The 17,891-nt window shown below is 41.0% G+C and overlaps 1 protein-coding gene across 2 annotated transcripts in view; it reads right to left on the reverse strand.

Moving 5' to 3' along the window:
* Positions 1-15,993, reverse strand: part of LOC107290035 (NADPH--cytochrome P450 reductase) — a 51,884-nt gene extending 35,891 nt beyond the window's left edge. The window contains exon 1 of one of the 2 annotated variants that reach the window (XM_015818876.1): positions 15,908-15,993. The gene's annotated coding sequence lies outside the window, so the exon portion shown is untranslated. Of the gene's footprint in view, positions 1-15,903 lie in introns of both variants that reach the window. The other variant, XM_015818874.1, reaches the window with a different exon arrangement.
* Positions 15,994-17,891: the final 1,898 nt, after the last annotated feature.

Below are 17,891 nucleotides of genomic sequence, written 5' to 3' on the forward strand. Positions count from 1 at the left end.
CTCAATTGCTATCATGTCACCCTTATTTCTTCTTTTCTTTAGATAGCCAAACCCAAGTCCTGCAGCTGTTCTTCATATGTTTTAGTCTCCAGGCCTTTGATCATCTTAGTTGCTCTTCTCTGAACATTTTCCAAGGTCTCAACATCTTTTTTGTAGTATGGTGACCAAAACTGGTTGCAGTATTCCAGGTGTGGTCTTACTAGGGTTTTATAAAGTGGTCCTAATACTTCTCGTGATCTTGATTCTATGCCTCTGTTTATACAGCCCAGGATTGTATTGTATTTTTTCAGCATGATCTCCAAATCCTACAGTGAAGCCCACCAACACTGGTAACCATAACAACACATGCTTGACAATAGTCACCAGGATCACCATGACAACTTTGAATTTAAATCTAGCAAATCACCTCTGATAGTAAGAAGCTGCAATATATTTTGCCTTTAGAGGAGGATAAAAGGAGAGAGAAACCTTGTCTGGCTTTTGAAGCCAGAAAACTAAGGTACCAGATTGCTTTCCAACACCAAATCATTAACACTACCTTGAAGTGGGAAACCATCCCAGCTTTTTTAACCGTCTGTCACAGCCTCGCCTACTATACCTACTACATCTCTCCTACTCCTAAGTCCAATCTATCCTTGGTTTTTGCTTCCCATAGTACCAACTATACACCATGACAGTAGACCACCTGTTGACATAAATCTATGGCCTTCCTTCTCTTCCATAGCCGTGAGCTTGCAAGAAAATGAGAATCTTCATAGGGAACCATGATCATATCTGACAACAGCAAATTACATACTTTTCTCTCTGTAAAGAATTGCTTCCTATAAATTCTTGGCTGTTGCACATACCTTATTATGCAACCTTTGAGCAAGGTAGCTTGAGGATTAACTACCCTTCACTAAGATGAATGGTGAGAATAATAGCATTTACATTCCTTTAGATCCGTGATGGCGAACCTTTCAGAGACTGACTGCCCAAACAGCAATCCAAAACCCACTTATGCATCGTTGGGTGCTGGGTGGGTGTGGCCCATTGGGTGGGTGTGGCCCATTGGGTGGGTGTGGCCCATTGGTAACGGCAGACTGGGTGGGACTAAAAAGTTCAATCAATCAATTCCAACTTTGCAAGATCTTTTTTTTCCCCGCGAGAAGTTGAAATTGACTGGTTGAACCTTTTTTCTTTTTTGCACACGGCGGCGGAGGCCTAAAGCGAAAAGGTTTTATAAAACCCAGCTGAAGGCCTAGGACAACGGCGTGTGTGCCCACAGAGAGGGCTCTGAGTGCCGCCTCTGGCACCCGTGCCATAGGTTCGCCACCACTGCTTTAGATCAAACATCAAGCTAGGTGGCAGAATTTTAGAATACGCTATTGTCTGGACAGTAGCCAAAAGTATCTGTGACATATGAAAAGCAGCAGCAAAGGCTCTTGGGTGCCGTTGGACAACCAGCAGAGCACCTCAAACATTAGGAATAAGTAACAAATATACAATAAATGAAAACAAACAATTCTGATCCCTGATTGGTAGCCAAGAAGTTATTGTCCATCAAACTTTTGAAGGGAAAGAACATACTTGGGCAAAAAAAAATCCACTTGCTTTTCAGCAGGCGATTCAAGGATGAATCTGGCATTTCCAGCCAAAGGTCCTTGAAAATTAAACAAAAGATCTTTCTGAGATACTGGAGGAAACCCAGTGAAAACCAAGCAGGGACAGCAAACATTTCCCAGGAATTGATGAACTACAATTCCTGGGTCTCTTGTTATTGGCCAGCTGGCCGAGGGTGATCCAGCAATTCTGGAGGGCCAGTTCATCCTGGAACAAAGAATACTGTACTGGGCTAGATCATAGGTGAGCAAATAGCATTCTCTCAGTCTTGAAGCTCCTCAAGTTTATTCTGACAAAGTCTGGCAGTAAAGCAAAGAATACTGGCAGTGCAATTCTTGGTGGCAAATCCATTTTGGAAAGAGAGAAACCTTTTGATTGACTCCAATCATATTAAAAAGCATAGCTCTTGATCAAAAATGTCACCCAACCTTCCACTAGATGTTTATCAAAAAATGTCTATAGCTAGCTTCTTACACTCAAGGAATGTCCAGATAGTATTAGGGGTGGGGAAGATATTCATCAATTCTTGAGGAGAGAGCAATACTGTTTTATCTAGTTCAAAAACACAAGTAGCTTTACCAGTTCAAATCCTGACTTACTTCGCTAAAGCATTTGATTGCTAGGGTGATTTTAATATCTGAATCAAATTAACCATATGCTCTTTCACAAAAGCAATACTTTCAATCCCATCAATCAAAGACCCAACAAGCCCATTTGAAACCATGCTGAGTTAGCCTTGTTTTAACCTGGGAACCTTTCCCCTCCTGGCCCCAGCTTAACTCTTCGTGTAAACTGAAACCATACAGTTAGTTAAGCAAACTTACAACATGTATTTATACAGTAATCGGGTTAAGCTGAATGCATAAACACTACTAAACAATTTTTATTAATATCTTATTTATTACACACTTTACCAGAATATGGTGCAGAACTACAAGTGTCATGGTTCCAACAGATGAAACTCTTCAAAGAACTTTGAGGCATTGTTTACCTTAAAGAATCTTTATTAGAGAAGCATAACTTGTAAGATGTAACCACAGTGACTGATACATATCAGTTATGGTAGTGGAGCACCCACACTCTTTGGGGGACTTCAATCTGCAAGCCTCCAGAGGCTTGGGTAAACTTTGGGAGTTCATGTCCTCTATGATGACAATGGTTTGTCTTAGACTATCTCAGTTCCAATGCACATGGGCATTCATACTCTCATTTTTGTCTGAGCAGCTATTGAACGATCTTGAGATGGAGGAATTTTCCTGGTCCTTTGCCACAGTCAGATCATATCCTAGTCTGATTTATGATGGTGGCCTCCCAGAACCTCTGTAAGGCAACAGAAACAATTTGGGCAGTGTCTCTCAACCCTAATGGATTTTCAGAAGGTATGTGGGATCTTCCCAGCTCTCTGACAGGCAGTTCTGTTCAGCAGCCAATAAGCAGTTGGTAGCAGGAAGCGAGCCAGGCCTACTGTTGCTCCAAAGCGGACTCTTTCTGGACCCCATCCCAGATGGCACCATGGTTTTAGTAAAGCCCTTCAGGAGGTGAAGTGCCAGGAACAACACATGGAGCACCAGTGGAGGAAGTCTAGTAGCAAATCTGACTGAGCAAATGTATTTGCCCATATTTAGCCTACATGTGACAATAAGGGAGGCAAAGTGTCCTTACTGTATGAGACATCTGCTGTCCAGTAGCCCTGTTGGAAAGGAAACAATCCTGTAAAGTCCCACCCAGCTGTTGTGTTCAGTTTGCACAACATTTTATTGATAAAGTACTGGGATTCACTGTAATGTGGATGGAGTCTTTACTGATGACTGGGGCATCATCTTGCCTTGTAGCTTCTCAGCTACTTCTATGTGGGTACTGCAAAGTTCTTGTCTCTCTTCATTGGTCATCTGTCAGTGGAGGGTGAGGTATCTTCCGTACATAGTCTATATGGAGCTGCCTTTCAAGATTACTCAGAAGCTTCAATTATTGCTGCCTCCAAATGTTATATTGCACTATGTTTTATTTATTTGTTCTTTAAATCTTTCCTTTTCTCTCAGGTCTTCAATTCTTGTAGCCAATCTCAGTCCATTTGCATGGGAAACCCCTTTGTTATTAATAATAATATGTTCATTTCACCACAAGGCAACTCTTTATAGACTTGTAAATAGGCTTCCCCCATCCACTCTCACACTCATAGAGCTGGTTTGTGGAGTTCTGCACTGGGGCTGCTCCATGTAGTGCAGAGGTCCCCAACCTTTTGGGCACCAGGGACCAGTTCCATGGAGAAAGGTTTTTCCACAGACCGGAGAGTGTGTGGTTTTGTGTGCTGACTGCATCCCACCCACACACATGCTTGCTTTCAGTTCCCTTTTTATAAAGCAAACTCTTCCAATTAAGAAGAGAGTTGGGCTGTAACATCAAAACTCTAGGAAGAAAAACTGCCTACTCACTCAAGATGGGGAATTCATTCTTCTGCACACCTCTAAAGAAGGGAGCCAGGATACATATGGGATCATCTGTCTCCACTGGCTTCAGCCTACCTCACCAGAACTAGCAATCGGAGTGTGCTACACTTCCCTTCTGGGGAACAACATCATGCTACTAGATCTAAAAGACTCATTTCTTTGTACCGTAGCAGACCTTGTTTTGTGGAATAGTCTACCCATTAAGTTCAGATGCCCTCAACTGTGTTGGTCTTGTACAGGTAGTCCTTGAGTTACGACCTTAATGGAGTCTGCCCATTACAGATATAAGTCCTAATAGTCATAAGATTGGTCAGTCATATGACTGACACAATTTTATGACTTTTTTGCAGTGGTAATTAAGCAAATCACTGCAGTGATCTAGTGAACCTATTGTTCACTATGGCACATCTTGCTGAAAACAAGAAGTGCAATTCTTTGGCAAAACCATTGTAAAATGCGGTCATGTGACTGCAGGATAATGCAAACAGCTGTAAATGCAGCCATGTTGCATAGTAATGTGACCAATTTTTTTTGCGCGGGGGGGGGAGACCATCAGAACTTTGGATTCAGACTGTAAATCCCCTTTTCAGGTCGGTTGTAATTTTGAATGGCTGTTAGGCAACTGGTCATAAGTCAAGGACTACCTATACCTTAAAACAGTGGTGGTGAACCTATGGCACGGGTGCCAGAGGCGGCACTCAGAGCCCTCTCTGTGGGCACATGCGGCGTCGCCCCAGTCCTCGGCCTTCATCTGGGTTTTATAAAACCTTTTCGCTTTAGGCCTCTGCCGACGTGTGCAAAAAAAAAGGTTCAATCAATCAGTCAGTTTCAGCTTCTCGCGGGGAAAAAAAGATCTCGCAAAGTTGGAATTGATTGATTGAACTTTTTAGTCCCACCCAGTCTGCCGTTACCACCGCAGCCACGCCCACCCAATTGGCCACACCCAGCCGATGGGCCACACCCACCTGGCACTCGACAATGCATGTGGGTTTTGGGTTGCAGTTTGGGCCCTCGGTCTCTAAAAGGTTCACCATCACTGCCTTAAAACAAGGGTCCCCAACCTTGGCCACTTTATGACTTGTGGACTTCAACTCCCAGAATTCCTCAGCCAGCATGGTTGGGGACCTCTGCCTTAAAATACTTGGATCTTTCCTCAGGCTTTAAGGCCAAGATGTCAGTAGAGCTCAGTTTGTGTATTTTGTCTTGCATTGGTTGATTCAGGAATGTTTTTAACCAGGAATCTTTTACTGTCCTTTTTACATCTATGTTTTTGGTTTTATGCCTTTATTAATCACTCAGAGTTATTTGATCAAGATAGGTAGACATATCAATCTACAGAATACATAAATAATGTTCTGGGTAAAATTCAAAACGTTGATTTTACTTATTTATTTAAAAGACTTACATGGCCATCCATCTCAGGGCATGACTCTAGAGTCACCTTGAAGCAAGATGGGTAGAAAATAAATTTAATAAATAAGAAACAAATAAATAGATGGCTAACTATAGTATAAAATAATTTTGACCTATAAAGCACTACATGGCATGGCAGTGGGGTACCTTAAGACCACCTGTACCAAGTGGTTTCTACCTATCATTTATCAGTAAGCTGATAGTCCCTTTCCCAAGTGGAGATTTTGGTAAAGAAGTCAAAGTTTCTCATTGACATTTTCCATCCTTTGTATCAACCTCTCTGCAGATTCAGAGACGGTCTTAGTTTGTGATTTTTAGGAAAGCCTTGAAAATAGAGCTATTCAGAAGGGCAATTGGTAGTTGTGGAATGCCTTTTAATGAAATGTTAACAGTTGGGCTGAAGTTTGATTTACTTGGCTATTAACTTTTGTACAGCATGTTAATTTATTGGTGTTATGTTGTATTTATCCAAATTATACACTGCCAGGTACTCGTGATGTGTGATGGTAAATAGGATATAAATAAGGAAGCCGAAATCGATTTACAGTTTTAGCAAATTGTGTGAACCTGGTTTCTTTGTTCAGCTATTTTCTCCAAGCTAGGTGCCATGATTCAATACATCTGAAGGAACCAATATTGCCAGCCAGCTCATCACCAGAAGTCACAATATCCTGTGCTAGTCACATTGCAAGACTGGGTGCTTCAACAAGGAAATCCTTCCCATACTGTTGTTTGGAGAAGCACAGTTTTTATTACAGTGTGCAAGAAATCCTCCCTCTTACAACATCATCTTTTGTTTGAAGATTAATCTTAGATCCCACTTCAAATGGCCTTCAGTGCCAAGTGTCTTACACAACAGGATTAAAAACTGGCTCTTTTGCCTATTTGCGTAGCAAAAGGTGGGGGAAGTCATTTTTGGTTTTAAAAAACGATGAGCAATGAGGGAAACATGCTGCAATGGTCTCCAGCAAGCTGACTTGACAGGAAGGGGTGCTCACAGTGAGTCTAGTTCAAGTGACATTTAACCCACTGCCATAGACAAGACCTTTGCCCAAGTGTTCCTGAATAATCAGGTTTGTAGACTTTCCTTAGCTTTGCAAGCAGTAGTAAAAAAAAAAAAAAAAGAGGGAGAGAACAAACTAAAGTAACCCGATTTAAAATGAGTACTACTGATCTCTGCAATTATTTCTTAGTGCAAGTGTGGGAAACTCTTCGCCAGGAAGTGTTGGGGGGGTTTGTTTTAATTTAACTGAAGAGTCTATTTGCCTATAGTTTAGTGAAATAAAAATCATACAATAGTTAGATAAGATCCAGCATGCTAGCTGTAGGATTATCTGGACATGTTGTGATTACACTAAGATCTATCATTTGCACCACACACCTAATTTAATTACTGAGAACACTTTTGGGGGTGTTTGCAAAGTACACAGAAACAAAAACTAGCCAGCCAACCTGAGATTACTTAATAAACCACACTGAAAGTGGCAATTAAGACTAATAGCAGACATCCATCCCCACCCCTGCGTATCCTGCTCCCTCTCCACCATCTTTTAATACAAATCACTATACTTTCACTGTTTTTTGTTTCATTCCTTTTACTGGAGGCATGGTGGCTCAGTGGATGGCAAATAAATAAATACATGGATACATAGCCACAAAAAACAAATATAAAATCAAAATTCCCACTAACCAAGCTTGGCAACATTGCACGAAACTCAGACACCAGACCTTTATTCAACCAATTTAAGCACATTTTACAAACCAAGTCTTACGGTCACTCAGAAATAAACTTGACATTTACTTATTAAGACCTGATGCAAGCAATACAGGTAGTCCTCAACTTACAACCATAACAGAGTCCGCCCATTACAAGTTGTGACAGTTACAAAATGGATCATCGTATAACTCAGTGGTCCCCAACCTTTTGAGCAGCAGGGACCAGTTCCATGGAGAAAGGTTTTTACGTGGACCAGAGGGAGCGTGGTTTTGTATGCTGCCTGCATCCCGCAGATGGGGTTTCACTTGTTTGAAGTGGCCTGGTTGCTGGCATGCCACAGACCTAGGATTGGGAACCTCTGTTGTAACTGACCTGATTTTACTACCTTTATTGCAACAGTCATTAAGCAAATCATTATGGTCATTAAGTGAATTTGCAGTTATTAAGCAAGTCCACTGTTTGCTAGGATGTTTTTGGCAAAACTATCATAAATCATGCATACATGATTATGGGACACTACAAACAGCCGTAAACGTGGGCTGGTAGCCCAGCACTTGAAATGCAGACATAAGACTGGGGGGGGGAGCAGGGGGAGCAGCCAATGTAACTTTGGAACAGGGTTGTCAATATATATATGATATATATATATGATAAAAAATCCTCGAACTCTGGGAAGGATATAAACCAGTTGTTTATTGTTAAAAAACTAAAACAATAAAAACAACTATTTACAATACTGAAAACAACCTAAGCTTTCGCTGGTCCACTGCCAGCATCATCAGAGTGAGTGTCAGGGGGGTGGGGAGTTTTCTTATAAACCTTGCTAACTCAGTTTCTTGCTCATTGACCGTGTGATAGGGCCGTCTGTCCTAATTGACTGTAATTGCCTTGGGGGGGGTCTGCCGTAATACTAACTAACTGATTTAAGTCATAAGTCAAGGACTACCTGTAAACATTACTCCAGAACTCTTAGGAGCCATGAAGAACAAGGTGCAGCCATGGGTTTCATTCTTTATAAAGGGCAGTTCTCATCTTGCTTAAACTCATTTTCCTATAGAAATGGGAATATAAAATAGCTGCTCCCTAATCCTTTATTCTGCATTAATGCTGGCTTTTTCCAACCTGGTGCCTTCTCTATGTACAGAACTACACTACCAACAGCTACGTACAGAACTACACCTACAGCCTACAAAGACATAGGTATCAGGATAGCTAAGTAAGGCAGAATTCTCAATCAAACAGCAAACCAGCCACAATTATTTGAGTTCAACACAATATCCCCAAACCAACTCTCATTAGTATAAAGTTTGAAACAAAATATTGAATGACCTTAACCACTCACTTTCTGGTCTACACAAGGAAACAGAGTAGGCCAAAACTGTGTGGCATAGTTTGTGATACATCCAAGCTATGGAACCTATCCAGTTAAGTCACAATAGGGTCTATTATATTAATAAATTAAGTGTTTTATTAACAAAACCTGGGTTTAAGTTTATGACCTAAAGAGGCCAATTATTTCCATGAGCCTAACCATCCAGAGACCTAGAGTATTTAATAAGCAAAATAATAAAGCACTGAAGTCTTCCCACACTCCACTCTAGGAAGCTATTCCAAAGCATATGCTCCCAAGGGTTCAAGCACAGCCAAGAGAAGGGTTCAATAGGGTCATTGCAAATCGCATTCACATACATTCATGTTGCTGACTAAGCAGGGCACAAGTGAACATCATCTGGGGCAGGGGTAGGCAACCTTGGCTCTTTCATGACTCGTGGACTTCAACTCCCAGAATTCCTGAGCCAGCCATGCTGAGGGGAAAGGGAGAGGTTTCCAAGCTGAGCCATGCTGGCTCAGGAATTCTGGGAGTTGAAGTCCACGACTCATAAAAGAGCCAAGGTTGCCCACCCCTGTTCTAGATGCTGCATTAAATCTCTGCTGCGAATCCCAAGAGTGGTGATCCCACAGGTGTTCTTCTGATTTGCTGGTAGACTGAAAATAAATAGTGAGGCCGGGTTCAAGAGGTTCATGATTCTGGGTATTTCAATCTTTGGCTAAAGGTAATCCTTGACTTACAACAGTTCATTTAGTGACCGTTCAAAGTTACAACAGCACTGAAAAATGTGACTTATGACCATTTTTCACAGTTATGACCTCTTTGCAGCATCCCCATGGTCAAATGATCAAAGTTCAGATGCTTGGCAACTGGTTCGTATTTATGACCGTTGCAGCATCCTGGGGTCATGTGATCCCCTTTCCCAACCTTCTGACAAAGTCAATGGGGAAGCCAGATTTACTTGACAACTGGGTTACTAACTTAAGAACTGCAGTAATTCACTTAACAACGGTGGCAAGAAAGGTCGTAAAATGGGGCAAAACTCACTTAAGAAATACCTCATTTAACAGAAATGTTGGACTCAATGTGATTGTAGTAGAGGACTACTTGTATTTGGCTAAGTCAGTTGTGTTGCGTAATGCTGCTGCCGTGGATACTTTGCTGGTTCTGGATCTATGAATGTAAGTTGTTGCCAAAGAACTTACAAAAAAAGCTGCAATGTCTCTCCCTCTGAAACTAGTTAATGGTGGACAGGATAGCATGACATTAAGTGGACAAAAAGCTGGCTCAAAAAATCATACTTGGTGCCTGCCATACCAATATATTTTCATCAGATTGAAGAAGGTATTAACTGGAATGTCACAAGAATCAGTCCTCAGTCTTCTATTCTTCACTACTTTCTTAAACATTGAATTATGAGAGAGAATGTTTATCAAATTTGTAAATGATACAAAATCGGTGGGTCAGCTAACACCTTAGAGCAGTGGTTCTCAACCTGTGGGTCGGGACCCCATTTGGGGTCGATCGACCATTTCACGGGGGTCGCCAAGCAAGGCTGTCCGCCATTTTTTTTGTCCTTTTTTTTTGTCCGCCATTTTTTTCCCCTTTTCTGGCGGGTGCCTTACCTCCCTTGGGCTGGGCCAGCTGGTGGTCGGCCTGCTCCGTCTCTGCCGCTTGCCAGCTACGCCTCGGCCGGCGCAGGGGGCGGAACCACGCATGCACGGCGCTCCCGGGCAGGGAAAGTCCTCGACTTACGACCGGTTGGGTAGTCCTCGACTTACGACCGGTTTAGTCCTCGACTTATGACCGGTTTAGTCCTTGACTTACGACCGGTTGGGATCGCGGCATTAAAAAGGTTGAGAACCACTGCCTTAGAGAGGCAAAATTCAAAGTAGTCTTAATTCACTAGACAAATGGGTTGAAAGTAATCAAAGTGAAACAAAAACAAATGCAAAGTTGTTAATATAGGAAACACAAGAAAATCCTCATGTATACAATGGGAGAAACCTGCCTTGCTGATAGTTCTTGCAAAAAAAAGAGTATGAGTCAGAAACATGATGTGATTTAAAAGAAGACAAATATAACTATAAGCCATATTAAGAGAGGGGTAAATTTACAACTGCCCAGAGTTGCTAAGAGTGAGGTAGCATATCAATTTATTTATTTTTTTACTCAATTCTGCTTTGGTCAAGTACTGGGTCCAATTCTGGGCACACTTGAGGAAGAATTCAGAAAAATCATAGCAGGTTCAGAGATCAGAGCAAAAATGATCAAGGCACTAGAAAGCAAACTTTAAGAAGAAAGCTAGGCCTTGAGAAAAGCCATCCAAGGAGAGAAATGACAGCACTCTTCAAATACTGAAAGAATGCCATAAATGAAAATATTAAAATGTATTGACTTTCCTTCAAGAGTACAAGATATAGATAAGTGGATTTAAGTTACAAGAGAATTTTGAATGTCTAAAAAAATATTCTAACAGTAAGGGTAATCTGACAATGGAACCAATTCTTTGGAGCAATGTTTCTCAACCTTAGGGACTTTTAAGATGCAGAAGGAATATAATGTTGGCTTATTTGATCAAAGTTAAAATAGATACTGTTTGTTATCTTTGGAAACCCTTAATGGACTTTTGCTGACATCAGTACTGAAATGACAAGGCTTTATGGAATTGTTTATAGGTAAGAGATAGAATATGTGAAGAAGAGATCATTTGTTGTATTTTAAAAGAAGGGATGGTTACTGAAATTGCTTATATTTGGGTGAGGGTGATAGGTCACTTTATATATTTCTTTATATTCTTTACTATATTCTTATTTTTTTTCCTATTTCTATTGTTTTCTTGTTTTTTCCTGCACTTTTTATTCTTTTTATTCCTTTGTTATTGTTGCCATTATAATTCTTAATAAATTAACTAATTTTTTTTTTAAAAAATCCTTTTAAAATAGGTGAACTTCAAATCCCAGAATTCCTCAGCCAAGTCTTAAAATTTCAAGCAGATGCTAGACAGTGATCAATCTGGAATGCTTTAATTTGAATCCGTGCCACAAGCAGGAGTTCCCCTTCCTCCTTTAGGGTTTCTTCTTGGCCTACTAGAAAAGGTCTGAATTAGCATAACAGGATTCTCTCTCCCTCCCAAGTCATTATCATGTCTGGATCTCTTCAAGCTCTTCCTAAAAGGAATCTAATGAAATCCTGCCACCTTGCACTTGTGGCAGGATTTCACTTCATCAGGTCACATGATGAACTTTTGTCCCAAAAAGAGGAGGTAGAGAGGGGAGAAAGAGACAGAGAACATAATGTGCTGTTCGATTTTAGAAGGCAAACAATATTTTTTCTTTTTTTTTAAAAGACACCTAGTCAACCAGATGTCAGAGATTCTTTCAACTCCTCATTCTAGGGACAAATTCATCAAATTCTGGGACAGAAGCCAATTTTAGTTGCAAACAGAGAGGAGGTACTATTTGGCCTAGAAAAGTTACAGTACCGCTCACAGCCCATAAAAAACAGAAGTCTATTTGATTCAAGAGTGATCACAGTTCAAATATGTGGGATCCGCTCTTTAGGAAAAGTCCTAAGAGGGACCACTCTTGGGCAAAAAACAGGGATATTTTTTAATGTAAGGTCAAGAATTTATGTATCTGAACTAAAGGAAATCATAAGTATTCTACACAGAAATCTCAAAGAGAAAGAGAAATGAATATTTATTCATTTTAGCAATGTGGGACGTTTTATTGTCATGATTAAACCTCTGTTGGCCATTTAATTCGCCGGCAGTTTTGGTGGCCGTGTTTGAAGGAGGTGGAAAACTATGTCAAAAGCTGTGCGTTGTGTGCCACCATGAAAAGAATTCCGGGGAAGCCCCCTGGACTATTACAGCCAGTCGCAGACCCTTCCCAGCCATGGGAAGAGATCGCTATGGATTTTATAGTTGAGTTACCCGAAAGCAGAGGAAATACGGTAATATGGACTGTGATTGATCTGTTTTCAAAGCAGGCTCATTTCGTTGCCTGCAGGGGACTCCCGTTAGTCCAGAAACTAGCCAAAATGTTCCTTAAGCACATTTACAGGCTGCATGGCAGACCAAAATGGATAATCTCTGACAGGGGGGGGTGCAATTCACAATCAGGTTTTGGAGGGGTTTCCTGAAAATAATTGGCTCGTCACAAGGATTGTCGTCAGCTTTTCATCTGTCTACAAATGGGGCTGCTGAAAAAGCGAACTCAATGGTGGAGCAGTACCTTAGGTGTTATGTGGACTACCAACAAATGAACTGAACTGACCTCCTCCCTTTTGCTGAGGTGGCTTACAACAATACCGTTCATAGCAGCACTGGTTTCACTCCTTTTAAGATTGCTACAGGAAAAGAATTCAACCCAATACCTGAGTATCCTCAAGGACCCTCTACCTCCCAGACTCTTGACCAATGGATGTCAAAATGGGGGGAGGTTTGGGACAAAACAAAAACAGCACTGGAAAAAAGCCTCAGAAACATATAAAAAAACAAGCTGATAAAAAGTGATCTCCCCAGAGATCTTTCCATGTTGGGGAAAAGGTTTATTTATCCACAAAGTATCTCCGACTTAAGTTGCCTAGTAAGAAGTAAAAAGGAGTGGAGGCGAAGCAGTGGCGGGCAGCAGGGCAGGGCCGGGGCCGTTTTTTGGGCAATCTCTAAAAGGTTCACCATCACTGCCCTAAGTATATACCGTATTTTTCGCTCTATAAGACGCACCTGACCATAAGACACACATATCTCCTTGATTAGTTTCCACCCATTGTTTCTTGTCTTGCCTTCTGGGGCTTTGGAAAATAAATTGATCCCCTCCTCTTTGTGGCAGCCCCTCAAATACTGGAATATTACTATCATGTCAACCCTAATCCTTTTCTCTTCCCATTTCCTGCAACTGTTTTTCGTATGTTTTAGTCTCCATGCCTTGACATTTTAGTCTCTCCCATCTCCCAGCAGAAAATTACAGGTAGCAGTTTTAAATCATGCAGCATAAGGATAATAACATTTGGAAAGAGAAAGAATATGCTGCAGCAGCTGACACGTTCCAGCCTTGTCCCTTCGTTTCCTCCAGGCTTCTCCCCCAACCTGCCTTCCACTCACCTTCCATTTGCTGTTTCGAGNCCTTCTCCTCTCCGCGACTTCCTTTCTAGCAATACTCGATGGTGTTGTGTTAGAGCGCCACCTAGTGCCAGTATATGCTCTCCTCCCCTGCACTCAGGCTTCAGCTCCAGGCAGCATTCGCTCCATAAGACGCACAGACATTTTCCCCCACCTTTTGGGGGAGAAAAAGTGCGTCTTATAGAGCGAAAAATACGGTACTTGAAGTTGTCTTTTGTTCTGTGGTGCACTTAAAAACATTTAAGTATTACATAACAAGGAAAACTGCTGCCAAGTATCATGAAAGGTCATTATAATTTTCTACCTGTCACAATCAAAGACTGGGATATATTGAAGCCCAAAGACATACTTTGGAGAAAGAGAATAAGACTAAAACTACTTTGCATGGAGCATTATTTATAGGGAAGACATGAATCCAGAAAAATGAGTCTATAGTTGAAGAAAACCATGGAGAAGGACTCGAAGAAAATATTCAGTAGCTGTTACAGAAACAAGAGCAGAAGTATGATTTGGTTACTATAGCCTATCTCAAAGTTTATTTCTAGTCTTCCTGAGGAATCAATTTCGTGATCAAATCTATTTCCTAGGGCTGACAATCATATTTATTATATATCAAATTTCTTAACATTGCATGAGTGAGAGAACCAGATTTGCCAAACTGGAGACCAGGTGTATTGGGGGGAGGAAAAACAAATGGAAAGAGATTCTAAATTACACATGAAGACTATTCCCACCCAAGGGAAACCCAAAGTCTCTTTGAACATAAATATTATTCTTAAAAGGACAAGGAGGATCAGAACATAGAAAAAAAAGGTATATATGTGTTACAAATGTCAGCTAGCAGTCCAGCCACACTCAGACCAGCTATACATTTTAAAGATGTGCAAAGATCGAGATTTGAAGACAAAAAGAGATCTTGGAAAACACTTTTAGATTAAAAAAAAACTCTTTTAAGATACATTTAAGAACATGCCAACAGGAGCTATGTGTGCACACCCACCACTTCATTTTTCCAAATATGCCATGGAATTTAGCTTAGTGCATATGCCTAATATACCACAGGCTTCATCTTTAATTTCTGAAAAATTTATCCCTTTCAGGTATCTGACAATTAAAATAGAGCACTCGCTACATATTAATTTCTAAGAGGTTAATCTGTTAAAATTGCCACTGTAAGGCATCCTTGGCTCACATATTTCAAGCTTCCTCAAAAGGCATCAGAAGTCCAGAACCTATGACATATCAATGTATATGCAAGGCGACCTCCAGTATCCTAGGTCTAATTCAGTGTTTCTCAACCTTGACAATTTTAAGGCATGTGGACTTCAACTCCCAGAATTCCACAGCCAGCAATGCTGGCTGTGGAATTCTGGGAGTTGAAGTCCACATGCCTTAAAATTGTCAAGGTTGAGAAACACTGACTCTAATTCCTTCACTTGCTAAACAAAACACAAGATTTCCTGCCAGTCTCCATTTGCAAGTTAACAGAAGAGCGTCTTCTCAAAACAGGCATTTAAAAGCTCCTGAGTTCAACTGAAGCTGATTTACAAGGCCCCAAAATTCCTGACACAATCTCACAATTCAGAGTTTCTCAGCAGAGTACATTCCCCTGGAAAGACAGCCCTAATTCCACCAGAAACATGTAAAGGTCTTCTCAGCAAGCTTGCATTTGGAGTTCATTCTGAAACACAAAACTTTTTTGAAGAAAAACTAAAGTGTCAAAAGAGATGTTTATGCCAATATTATGGATTAGAGACTTTGATTTCATTTTCTTTACCTATCACGCCAAGGAACCAATACTAATCCCATCCACTCTTTACCAATGAAGTAGGATGCTCTGTTTTTATAGCCACCTAACATCTTCTCTTCCTTTTTTAAAAAAGGAAATTAAAATGGCAGAATTGTACTTTTTAAAGAATCCATCCAGCCTAGGCTGACAACCAAGCGCCTGGCTGAACTGCCTTGAATTGAACCTTTTTCCAATAGGAAACCTCAGTATTCCCCAGGCCCAGAACCCGGGATGCCACACGGTGCCACATTGCTTTTTTGCAATCTCTCGTTATCGTAGAGATCCAAGACTCCCAACTTTTCCCTACTTCTTACTCCCAGACGGGTCCCTTCCTTCTCTAAAGCAAGCACCAGAAATCTGGCCTCTCTATTGCCCTCCGTTTAAAACAAGCCAGAGGAACCCAGGAGAAGACCCCCAGCCCCAGTTCTTCCTCTCAACATTTCGGGATCCCCAGCTTGAGCTCCATCGCCCCAAACTCACCCACCAACGCTCCCAAGAGGAAAGAAAACGATGGCCAATTGCAGCGGCGACAATAGGAGCAACAGCACCTCTCCTCTCGAAAGCCCAGACAGAAAGAAGGGGTGGAGAATGGACTCTACCACTGAGCGACGGGGGGGGGGGAGGAAGGACCAAGAACGTGCCCCGGGCAAACTCCTCCCTCTCCAAGAGTTGACTTTTTATATATCCTGCGCCAGATCCATCTCAGCGCTCCCACTTGCCTCTGTTCCCCGGGAAAGGGAGTTTTTCCACTGCCTTTCAGTATCTTGCCCACGCATGTGAGGAATGGTACGGCCTTCTCGGCTCCAGGCTGAATGGAAGACGCGTATATTAAAGGTCCAACACATGATTGAGATTAAGGGTTGGGTTAGAGAAATATTACTCAACTTTAACAACTTTAAACCCCGGACTAGACTAGGATTTCTATTCAGTTGAGTTGTTATATGTCTTTCTGAAAGAAAGCCTCTGTTCAGTGGGCAAGAACAGATTGTGTTCTCAGAATCAGAATAGAATTGGAAGGGATCTTCGAGGTCTTCTATCTAGATTCTAATATAGACCAACCCCTTGCTCAAACAGGAGACCCTATACTATTTAAGACAAGTGACTCTTCAATCTCTTCTTAAAAACCTCCAGTGATGAAGCACCCACAACTTGAAGGCAAGTTGTTCCGCTGGTTAATTGGTCTCACTGTTAGGAAGTTTCTCCTTAATTCCAGGTAGCTTCTCTCCTTGATTGGTTTCCATCCATTGTTTCTTGCCCTGCCCGCTGGTGCTTTGGAAACTAAATTGACCCCCTCCTCCTTGTGACAACCTCTCAAATACTGGAATACTGCTATCACGTCCCCCCTAGTCCTTCTTTTCTCTAGACTAGCCAAACCCAAATCTAGCAACCGTTCTTCATATGTTTGTTCATCTTCATAATTAATAAGATGCTTAATTAATCAGGAAAAGGCTTAGCTGCATTCTCACAATAAGCTTTTTTGAAGTTAAGCCTGGTTTTTTTCTAGTTTGTAATACTGGGTGTATACACTCTGGTTAGTTTATTGTTCAGTATGTAATCACGTGGAATCAAATCTGACTGGATATCCTTTATGAAACCTAATATTAAATATATTAATATTAATATAGGCATCCTAGATTACAGTCTATGTAATTAAATCCATGAGATGGATTTAGTTTTGAGAAAGAAGTATTTAATACAGCTGTTATTGAAAGACGGGCTGCGGGAGGAAGAGATAAAAGAAATAATAAAGCAATTGTTCTTGCACTAATGAACTTAGTTAACATATGTTTTGGTAACAGAATTCTGAGATGTGTTTAATCCATAAATAAAAATGGTCCCAAAATCTTCACATTTGTTAGTCTTTAAGGTGCCACAAGATTCTGCAGACTGTGACCTTAGTGCAATACTTGCCAAGTACATCTAAGGTAAAACAGTTTTCTAGAGTCGACTTCCTTAAGCGGCTCCAGAGTTGTTTAGCTGTGGGAGGACATCAAAATACAGATGGAGGCATGCAGGGTTGGGAAATGGTAAATTAAGATGTCTTCAGGCTGGGATGAGAAAGCTGTGGATTTCCCCACAGTTTGTTGATTGTTTCAGAACTGCAATATGGCAGCTGTATGGAGGGCAGAATGACTTTAAAGATCAACGTTCAGTTGAAACCTGAATTTTTTTTGCTGGGATTAATGGATAACCTTGGATGATGATTTTTATACGATTACTGCTGAGAGATTATTATATGTCTAAGAATGAGAAAACTCTGAAATACCAACAATGGAGGAATGGTTGATGGAAATGACAGAACTAGCAGAGATAGCAAAATTAATTTGTGTGATTAGAGAAAGATCAACAACTACATTTAGCAGTTACTGGAAACCACTTATGGATTTTTTTCTGAAAAGGGTACAAAAATGAACTTATGATGTATGGATTGGAAGATTAGAAAGAATAATTTATGAAAAGGACATTAG

This window comes from Protobothrops mucrosquamatus, unplaced genomic scaffold (genome assembly GCF_001527695.2).
Source record: "Protobothrops mucrosquamatus isolate PMUCROS unplaced genomic scaffold, P.Mucros_1.0 scaffold807, whole genome shotgun sequence".
Lineage (NCBI taxonomy): Eukaryota > Metazoa > Chordata > Lepidosauria > Squamata > Viperidae > Protobothrops > Protobothrops mucrosquamatus.